The sequence below is a fragment of the Ruditapes philippinarum genome, unplaced genomic scaffold, assembly GCF_026571515.1.
Source record: "Ruditapes philippinarum isolate M1 unplaced genomic scaffold, ASM2657151v2 ctg318_1_1_1_1, whole genome shotgun sequence".
Taxonomy (NCBI): domain Eukaryota; kingdom Metazoa; phylum Mollusca; class Bivalvia; order Venerida; family Veneridae; genus Ruditapes; species Ruditapes philippinarum.
Window position 1 is genome coordinate 14,602 of NW_026861802.1, and position 11,318 is coordinate 25,919.

An 11,318-nucleotide genomic window follows, 5' to 3' on the forward strand; every position below is an offset into this window, starting at 1 on the left:
AAAAATAGGATCCCGGAAATTGACCAGTCCAAGAATATAGTTTTCAGAAAAGCCGGGATCATATTAAAAAATAAAGAGATCCAGGAATTGGACAGTTCAAGAATATTGTTTTCAGAAAAGCTGGGATAGTATTAAACATATAGGGATCCGGGATTTGACCAATTCAAGAATATAGTCTTTGATTTTTCCAATTAATTAGCATATAATTATAAGTATTGCGATTTTGTTAATAAATAGCTCTAAATATATCTATATCCTAAGTTAAATCAATTTAACTTTTATTACATACAATAAAAAAAACTTAACGTTTAATGGCCTTTCATTACGACAATAATCAACACAAAATATAGTTTATTAGTTTTTTCCTCTATTATCTTATACGATCCCGGATCCCGGGCGTCCCGGATCCCGGCCAGTAAATACATACACTAAATACCGGAAAGGATGAAATGACCGGAAAAAAGGAAAATGAAAAAAAAAATGCACAGAACCAAGTGTCGTTTATGTTAATTAACCAAACGAAAACTTACTACAGAGTAAACAGGACTGTGAAATCGCTAAATCAAAGTCAGTGTAAATATGATTTACTGAAAAGAATCCATGAAAACAAAACATTTTAATCATCATTATATCTTTTCGCTCAAAACAATACTTGCTGTTTTTTAAAAATGGCGTGAAAATTGAAGGGTTTTTGACGCTATATAAGATCAAATTTGATTGGCTAAATAATTTTGGATCCTAGCCCTGATAGATAAATTTTGGAGAAAGCTGGGAGCTAAGCTTCGATTAAATTGTTGGATGGATTCGGAGTTTTAGGTTGTTTCTCAGTAAAATCCTAACGTAATACCGGCTCGCCGTGGCGAGCCGGCATAATATTTATAAATGATTTTATGAATGAAAATGGCAGCTTTTATACTCTACAGGAATTTCAAAACAAATATTTCTTTACCACAAACTTTTTACAATATAATAATATCATACATTCTTTTAGATCATATTTAGATTCCTTAAGAATTTCCCATAAATCAATAAAAGAAGTAAATCCATTACAACCTTTATTTATTAAGATGATGAATACATCAGTAAAGGGTTGCAGAATATTTCTATGATACACTTGTATATAAATCCACTAATATTGTTTCTAAATCAAAATGGTTAAGAGATCTTAACACCAATCATTTAGACTGGAAAAATATATATAAGTTACCTTTTAAAATTTTAAATGAAACTAAATTACAATGGTTTCAATATAGGATAAATCACAGAATATTAGGCACCAATCAACTTTTGTTTAAGATGGGTTTACGACAAGATGATTTGTGCACTTTTTGTCACACAGCGAGTGAAACTATACCACACCTGTTTTTTGACTGTAAATTTTGTGTGAATATATTTTGGCAAAATTTAAAGATTTGGCTGAACCAATCTTCCCTTCGGTAATGTTAATTGGTCTAAACTTGATATCATTCTGGTAATAAACAAATAAATCAGTGATAAACCAGTTAATCATACTTGCTAAATACTATATATATCAGAGTAAGATGAAAATGACAGTACCTGATTTTTCAACTTTTAAAAGCATTTCTTTTCCTATTTTAAGGCAGAACATTTGGTCGCTGTCCAAACTTTTAATCTAAATAAGTTTAATATAATTTGGGCCCCACTAGCATCACTTACATCGACACAGGACAGGTAGTATACTTTTGTTTACTTTATATATGTGTTTAATTAATGTATAACTTAATGCTGTGATTTTTGTTTAAATCATGGTTTGCTTGACTTTTGGTTGCTCCATCTTTTAAATGTTTTTTTTTTGTTCAACAAGCTAGATAAAAAACATCCACTGACACTCTTGAACTTTATTTTTTCTTATTTTTTTTTCTTCAACTTTAAACATTCATATGATTTTGTTAGAACTATGCATTTAACATCTAATATTGTTAGAACCATGCAAGAATAGTGTCATTCTGCTTGAGTTCATGTAGATAATTCTAAGATTTAAATTGACCCCTTAACGCATATGTTTTTTCATATTTTAGATAACTTTTTGTATATAAAAAAAAAATTCAATCTGGAATTACAGGCAAATCATTATAACAAGGTATATATACTATATAATTTTAACAAAGACATTAGTCATTATTCATGACTGTTCAGAAGGCATATTATTGTTGTTGTTTTTTCCTTTCCAGTAAATGATGTAATATTCTATCTAGCCATCTTTGTTTTCTTAGTTCTGTATAAGTAATAGATACATAACCTAATAAATGTCTTTTATAATGACTAAGAATTGTATATGATATGATTATAATTTATTGTAGTACTTGTGAATTTTTGTAACAAGGTCTCAGAACATGTTAAATTTCCTATATACTCAGAAAAGGTGATATTGAATATTCAATCGAACTTAGACTTAGACTGTAACAATTTCAGAAAATAGTTTGTTTGTAAGAAAATCAATGTTCATTTTTGATTTTACGAGCTAAAAAAAAACATTGCTATATTCATTTATAGTAAAATAGAGAATAGGTCAAATGTTAACTGTAAATTATAAAGAAGTATCCGAAAATGTCTAATGTTTGTTCATATACATTTAGAAAATACTATAATTATGTAATGTCCTTGTGAATTTATATGCATTTATATACTATTGTATGTCTTTGTGAATTTCAAGATATGTTATAATGTTTGTATGTAAAATCAGAAAATAAAGTTACAAATTTAAAAAAAAAAAGAATAAGAGAATAATATATTGTTGAATTATCACTATAGAAAATCTAAAGTAAATTATGGTAAAATGCTAAAAGAAAGGAAGTATGTAAGGAAAGGTATGATTGAATATATATATATCGGAGTTTAATAATTAAGATTAACATGTAAGGAAATATGAGCGTACGGAAAGACCAAGTTTATTCACATTGATAGTAATTCTTACAAAAAGCGCTTCGATTGTGTAATAAATTTTCGGACATTCTGAAAGAGGGTTTTGTTTTCATCAGAAGAGAGAAGTTCGTTGCCGTAAAGAAGATTATTACTGTAGCCGGACAATTTAAATTAGTGAGAAATCTTTCGCGTATATTTCTGTATTTGGTACATTGCAATAAGAAGTGAGATACAGTTTCTCTCATTCCACATGTGCAAGTTGGACAATAGACCTTCTGAACAGATCCTCATTCAATGAACTACATCCTAATCTTAATCTTATGTGAAGGATTTGATCTTTACGTGTGCCTGTATTATAGTAAGACGGTGGTCTTTTGATGTTCGGGGTTATTTTGGACTTGAATATGTTTAAAGTTGGACTAGATCGAAGAGTTTCAGGAAGAGAATTCCAGGTGCGAATAGTAGAAGGCAGAAAGATTTTGAGTATAAAAGTGTTCTGGTTGGAACTGGAGTTAAATCGTCAATATGTCTAAGGTTATATGTACTTTGTTGGGTGGGAGTTAGAAGATTTGAAAGATAAGAAGGTGATATATGGTTTTTCATTTTATACAATAAGATTAATTTATGTTTATTTCTTCTATTTTCTAATGATTCCCACCCAAGTTCACTGATAAGCTTGTTAATATTACACAGTTTGGTAGCGCCTGCGACTATTCTTGCTGCTTCATTTTAAACGGATTCTATTTCCTTATTTAGTTCTGCAGTTAAGTTATCCCAGACTACATCAGCATATTCAAGAAGTGGGCGAACGAATGAATAATACATGCGTTCTAAACTTATTCGTGATAAAAAGAAATTTAAAACTTCTGAGTAGTCCGATTCTTTTCCAGGCCTTATCAAGTAATAGATGAATATGGGTTTTCCAACGGGCATCATAAGTTAAAGTAACACCAAGATGTTTATGAGTAACAACAGTATGTTTATAATTGCTTTTTAAAAGACAAAGCTCATCCCTATTTTCATAACTTTTTACTCTGTTAAAGTTACGTAAAGCATTTAAATATGCATGTTTTGCCTGCACACATTCTTGGTGAAGTCAAACAACCTTTATTTTTATCATTAAATGTATTACAAATCAATCAACTATTATTTACACAATAGAATTTTACAAAACAAAGGGCTAGCTACATCTTGTATCAGACAGGTAAATCAGAAACTAGCGCTGAATAGATAATTACTACAGAATATCTACATTATTAACAACGTATTAAAACCGGTAGTTTAGTTATTAACTTTGCTCTGAATTCCTCCTTAGGTTTATTTGACCAAACATATTTGCAAAAAATTTCCTTGCATGGTTTATTTCAATATTTTGTGATTTTATTACAAAATAAATTAAAAGAAAATAGGGCAGTGGTCACTCATACTCCGTATAATCATGAACTGTAAATTACTAATTCTGGAAAAATTACAAATCAAAGTGAGTAAGTAGTCAATAACAGACGCCCCTGTCTCGAAATAAACTTGGTAAAAATTACCGTTACGGATCGTGATCTATTCGACCGTTAATAATACGTAAACCTGTACTTTTTACAAAATTCAATTAAAACGATGACCAAAAGTGTTACATCGTATTGTCAAGTGAGGCCCGAAACAGGGGTACATCTGGGTCATACATATCATAATCAATATCAATATTTAATGCATCACAAACAATGTAATCTTTTTTTCGTACCAACTCTACTATTCCAGTCTCCAATTTAATACAGTTCTCCTTCCGTTTCAAATGTCATACACATCGTTTTTGAATGACGTTAACAAATCGACATCACATACATTGTACGCTGGTGAATCTTCACCACCATAAATAAATTCCACATATGTATATATCTCTTTCTAAAGTAAAAATGTTTATCAATTTTATCCATAAGATGTATCAAAATGGTTACGCACTATTTCAATATGCCATTTTTAACGAATTCTCTATACAGTAAAGCGATCCACACTACACCTTCTAGAGTTCCGGTGTTGAAGTTTCTAAAATAATTATATGATACATAACCACTTAGATTAATATTTGAATTCACATTTGCCCCAGGTTTCATATAAAAAATAATACCAAATTGTTTTAAGATGTTAATAAGTCATCGTCTTCTATTTTCTCAGCAGTCAGACATTAACATTCCAGGAGAGAATTCCAAGGTTATCCTCATCGAATCCCTATCTTCGGTCGTCTCGCTGTGCTTTACCATCAAATATACAATGTATCGTAAGATAAAACCAAGCCCGTGTCCCTTTGTCCTAGCCTCCTTCATTTTCGGGATTAACGCTCTTCTCTTATCAATCACCTCCTTTGGGAACTGCTCGTGAACAAAATACTTGGAATTGTTCTAATGATTTCCAAACTTTTACGAACCAGTTCTCTCTCTTTAAGCGAATTTTTGACTTTTGCCACTATTTTTCTGTCCCTTCCTCTTTGCCTTTCGCCATCCTATGCACTCTTCAAATTTCAATTGAGCTACTAAATCACTAGCAATTTTCATCTTTTCACAAGAAAACCCCGCAATACTAATCTGTAGTCTTTACTTTCCCCTTGGCGCGCCTCTTCAATATTTCCAAAACACCAAGTTATTTTCATTGATTGAGATTGCAGCATAGTTAAATCATCAGCCAACTGTTTACCCTTCTTGATTCTAATGGTTCTACTTTTGATGAAAATAACCCTAAAGTTGTAGTCAGTGCTTTCCGCCCGCTCTTCAATTTCAATGTATTTTATCCATAGCATTTTTATTTTGGTACATTTATACAGGTGTCCAAAATTAGACAAATCCTTTTCAAAATTACACACTTTTTTTTTCTAATGAATTCTAATGTACATAATTTGATGTTCAACTGACTCAAGGCGATTATTAATTTTTATTTAGAATCTCCAAGTAAATCGGAATTTGAAGGGTTTATACTAGCCATACCTTTGATTGTTGTTTGCTACAACTCACTTCATCCGTTTCAGAGACCTGAGTTCTGGTGCATGAAATTCAATAATGTGTTTCTAAGTTCAAAGTTGTATTTGTGGCAAAATTATCCTCTTTATCAAAAAGGACACAGTTGGTTTCATTTCGTAAATAAACTTACCCGACAGTACCATATGGATTCCTTCCGTTAATTTCTCACAATTCGCTAAACTATTAACACCGGAAGTAAGCTCTTCAATTAACTCCCCTTACTTCCGCCACGTGTTAAAGATGTCAGTTTCCTTTTTTCGGCGACCAAATCGGTCGTGTTTTTTCACATTCTTCGCTTTAGTTATGGCTCACTGTTTGTTGATACAAATAAATTAACCAGAGAAGGTGAAATTCTCCTTCAGACTCGGAGTCGGGTACTAATACGCCGAAAACTCCACTTAAAAGACGTTCCAGATACGATGTTCTAGAAGAACAATGGAATCAAAAATTCTCAGCTCTGGAGTCGAGTATTTCGGGTAAATTGGAATGGATTAGTTGCCAAAATCCAATCTGCTCAATCTCAGTGTAACTCTTCTTCGTCTAAATTTACGGAAAGACACGTGAAGAAAAAGAACAGTGTGCATCGTTCTAAGTTCGAGTCGGGCTCAGATTCTCTGTCGGACAGTGATTCAGATTCTAATCATCCTGGCTTGAACAGTGATATTTTGTCTATTCATGGAGATAATTTTTTTGTCAGATGAAGACAATGTTTCTATTAAGGGAAAGTCGATGAAAAAGAACTTTCTGATTCAACTAAGAAATGTGTTTTTGACATTTTTGGTGAAGATGCTACAGTGAAGAAGTCCACCAAGAAGGAAGGTATTTCTGTGGACAATTCTCAGAAAGACGTCTTGAATGACAGTCTACATTCAACTTCTCCTAATTTTCTCTCTGCGTTTAATGAAGAAAATTTTGATTTATTTCCGGTGGATGAAGAAACGGAAAAATTTTTGCAAGTTCCTACACTTGATCCTTTGATAGAAAGTTTACTTGTTAACAGACATGGCAGTAAAGCGGCTTTTAAGAACAGTCAGGTTAAATGCTTGTTTTTCTCAACCACATAAAACTGTAGAAAAAGTTTCTTACCGTGGAGCCCAAGCAGCTCGTTTAGGTATTGTTATGCAACTTTATATGCAACAAGCTTTGGGAAATTTGGTTGAATTTGTTTCTTCTGATGATTTTCAAAAGACAAAACAGTGAAATTTGTTAAAGACATTTTTGCTATGTCCACGAAGTGCCTTGATCAATTGGGTCGCTCCGCAGCTTTTCATCACATTGTACGTCGTACAGTAAACTATGGCAGATACAGGCATGTATGATCTTTCCGATTACAAAGATTTTTGCTACTTTACCTTTAACTGGTGATGGTGTTTTTGGTAATGGACTTGAACCTTTATTAAAGGCACGGAAGGACAAAAAGAAACAGTTAGATGATATGTTACCTGAGCTGAAAAAGAGAGACAGGAAAAGAAGGCTCTCACCTGTTCGTTCTTCAAATGACACTAAACGTTTACGTAGGGACATTCCAGCAACGCAAACAAGCAGTGGCTGGGACAATAATTTTCGTATCCCCAAGATTCCATCAGATAGTCATACCAAGGGGCAAAATTTCACTGGACAGTACAAGAAAAATTCCAAGCCCGATTTCTTTCCAAAACGTTCATATGGAAGGAAAATGGGAAGATCAACTCAACAATGACCATGTAAGTACTCTAGCACGTTTTCCTCAAATTCCGGTAGGTGGTCGAATTTCATTCTTTTTAGAAAATTGGAAGAAAATAACAACAGACAAATGGTTCTAGATGTAGTTCAGAATGGCTACAAACTAGAATTTCTAAAAATTCCACATTTCTTGGGAATAAAACAGACGAAAGTACCTTTCGATCAAGAAAATTTAATTCAAAAAGAAATAGAAGAACTTTTATTGAAAAACGCTATAGAAATAGTAGACAAATCTCAGATTCTTACAGGTTTTTACAGTACGTTGTTCCTAGTTCCAAAGAAAAATGGGGAAATGAGACCTGTAATAAATTTAAAGCCATTGAACCGGTATTTGAGGAAAACTCACTTCAAAATGGATACTATGCCAAAAGTTCTAAACCTAGTTCAAAAAGGAGATTATGCAATAAATCTGGACCTGAAAGACGGTTATTTTCATGTAAAAATGTTCAAGGGTCACAGAAAATATCTTCGTTTCTGTTTCAAAGGTCAGGTGTACCAATTTCGAGTGCTATGCTTCGGCCCAACATCAGCTCCAAGGGTGTTTTGCAAAATAATGTCCGTCATAGTAGCACATCTCAGACAACAAGGTCTTTTTCTAACATCTTATCTGGACGATTGGTTAGCTGCCAATCGGACATTTTCAAAGATGATGTCAGATCGAAAGATTATTCTAGATCTCCTTTTTCAACTAGGGTTAATAGTAAACAAGAAAAAATCCTCTTTAGTTCCTTCTCAGATTTTCACTTACATAGGCGGCCTATTCGATATGACAAAGGGGTTAGTTTATCCAACACAAGAGAGAATTACAAACCTGAAACATGCAGTTCTAAAATTGTTACAAGGCTCGATTTCAGCAAAACAATATATGATTGTGTTGGGTATGATAGCCTCTTGTCTAGACTTAATTCCAAATGCAAAGTTGTTCATGAGACCCATACAGCTTCATTTGCTCAAGACTTGGAGTCCGGCAAGAATGCCTTTAAGTTTCAATATACCCTTAACTCCTATGCTACGATATCATCTCCATTGGTGGTTACAGGATCAGAACATTCTAAAGGGAGATCTGTTCAACAGATTTCCTTTCCAGTATCTGTCACCACCGATGCGAGTGGGACTTGGGGCTGGGGCGGTCACATGAACAACTTTACAGTGCAAGGCCGTTGGTCAAAGATGGAAAAATTACTACACATAAACATTTTAGAAATGAAGGGGGTAATTCTGACAGTCCGCCACTTTCTGTCTGCTCTGAAAAACAAGAATGTATTGATACGGTCGGACAACACGTCAGTGTGTCAGTATATAAATCGCCAGGGGGGCACTCGTTGCCCTACACTTTGTCTGTTAACTTGGGAGTTTATGGGAACTGGCATTGAATCACAATATTGTGTTGAAAGCAGTTCACATAATGGGGAAATTGAATTTTCTGGCAGATTTTCTGAGCAGACAGGAAGTGAGGGATACAGAATGGAGTCTGAACAAAACAGTGACGTCTCAAAATTTTCAATATTTGGGGTCAAACCTCTGATAGATCTCTTTGCAACTCAAGAGAACAAACAGACAACACTGTTTTGCTCATGGCTTCCACAACCCAAGCGTTTGCATTGGATGCCCTGTCTATTGTATGGCAGAACATGTATGCATATGCGTTCCCGCCAATACAGCTAATTCCGAAAGTTTTGAACCATATGAAATTATTCAAGTGCAGACTGATTTTGATAGCCCCAAATTGGCCAAGACAGCACTGGTTCCCACAGCTGTTGAAATTGTTGATAGCAAAACCAATAAAACTCAAATATGTGTCACAGAATCTATTGTCACAATACAAGGGGAGAATATTTCATCAAAATCCTCAGAGTCTAAAGTTGACTGCATGGCTTCTATCGACAAAGTCTTCAGATCAAAGGGATTTTCTGAAAGAACAAGAAATTTACTTGTCGCCTCATGGCGAAAAGGTACAAGAAGAGATTATAATTGCAAATTCAGAAAATTCAGTAATTGGTGTTGTAGACAACAGATTGATACGTTTTCAGCTTCTTTGAATGATTGTGCTGAATATTTGACTTACCTTTATGACCAAGGGTTAAAATATAAGACTATTACAGGTTATCGGTCTATGCTTTCATCAATTTTACCTCCTGTGGAAAAATTTCAGATTGGTCAGCACCCCTTTATTATTCGCCTTCTTAGAGGCATTTTTAATGAACGTCCACCTATTAGAAAATTAGTTCCTGAATGGGATTTACCTCTTGTTTTAGAATGCCTGAAGAAGCCACCATTTGAACCGATGAAGGACGCATCTTTGAAGTTTATTACATGGAAGGTGTGTTTTTTGATAGCTATTTCCTGTTTTCGTCGTTGTAGTGATCTTCAAGCCTTGTATTTGGGAGAAGGTAACATAAACATTCAGAAGAAAGGAATAACTTTTATACGTTCAGGTTTAGCAAAACAAGATAGACCAAGTCATCATTCAAGAAAGATTTTCATTCCATCTTTTTCGAGGGAAAAATTTTTAGACCCTAAGAGGGCTTTGACTTATTACTTGAAAAAGACTGAAAGTTTTAGAGTTAAAGACTCTAAAAATTAACTTAAACTTTTCTTAAGTGTTATTAAACCTCATCATCCAGTGACAAGTCAGACTATTTCTAAATGGTTAGTTAATATTATTAAGTATGCTTACAAAATGAGTAAGAAATCTACTGGAAAAATTAAAGGTCACCAGACTAGAAGTATTGGGCCTTCCTGGGCATTGTTCAAAGGTGCGTCGTTGGATCAGGTACTGGATGCGGCAGATTGGTCTTCAGAGACCACCTTCATTAAACATTATCTCAAAAACGTAGATACAAGTGTTTTGGATTTCAAGTAAATGTTGTTACAGAAGTTATTGTTTTTCACCAAGGTGGTGTGTACAAACTCTGTTTTTCCGGCGAATTGCGACTGGATGTTTTTGTAAATTTGAGTATTTACGGTTATTCTTGTACAGTTGGGATGAACTTATATATATTGTTGTGCAACTGTAAATAGTGGGTTAGCAGTTATACATGTTCAACTGGTATTGTTTTACTTAACATGGTGTGGAAATATTGGGAAACACTTTAGGTAAGTGTTTAATGTGTCTATTTTTCATTGATATTAAAACAAGTTTATGTTTTATTAATGAATGTAATAGATATTTTTGAAACTTAACTACCCACCTCCTTTCAGTACTGCTTTTTAATCTGGGTTAATCCATATGGTACTGTCGGGTAAGTTTATTTACGAAATGAAAATTGAAAATTTGTTTTCAAATTTAAGTTTTATGAGTAAATAATACTTACCCGACAGTACACTACCCACCCTAACCTACCCCTCTCTGTTAAAGTTTCAGGGCGATTTGGTCGCCTCATTTGAAACTGACATCTTTAACACGTGGCGGAAGTAAGGGGAGTTAATTGAAGAGCTTACTTCCGGTGTTAATAGTTTAGCGAATTGTGAGAAATTAACGGAAGGAATCCATATGGTACTGTCGGGTAAGTATTATTTACTCATAAAACTTAAATTTGAAAACAAATTTTCAATTTTCCTTTAAAATGTTACTAACCACAACTTCATCTGGGGTAGACGTAAAGCGACCTGATTTTCGCTCACCGCCATTTTTCAAAGATCCATCACTGCACTTTCTTTTCTTTTTCTTATCCTTTTTACCAGTCATAACTCACAAATAGATAATCCAAA

At 33.5% G+C, this 11,318-nt stretch overlaps 1 long non-coding RNA gene across 1 annotated transcript; it reads left to right on the forward strand.

Moving 5' to 3' along the window:
* Positions 1-7,229: 7,229 nt before the first annotated feature.
* Positions 7,230-11,145, forward strand: LOC132716860 (uncharacterized). Its single transcript, XR_009623879.1, has 3 exons — positions 7,230-7,588; positions 9,863-10,703; positions 10,966-11,145. It is a non-coding gene; the product is annotated as an uncharacterized LOC132716860 (long non-coding RNA).
* Positions 11,146-11,318: the final 173 nt, after the last annotated feature.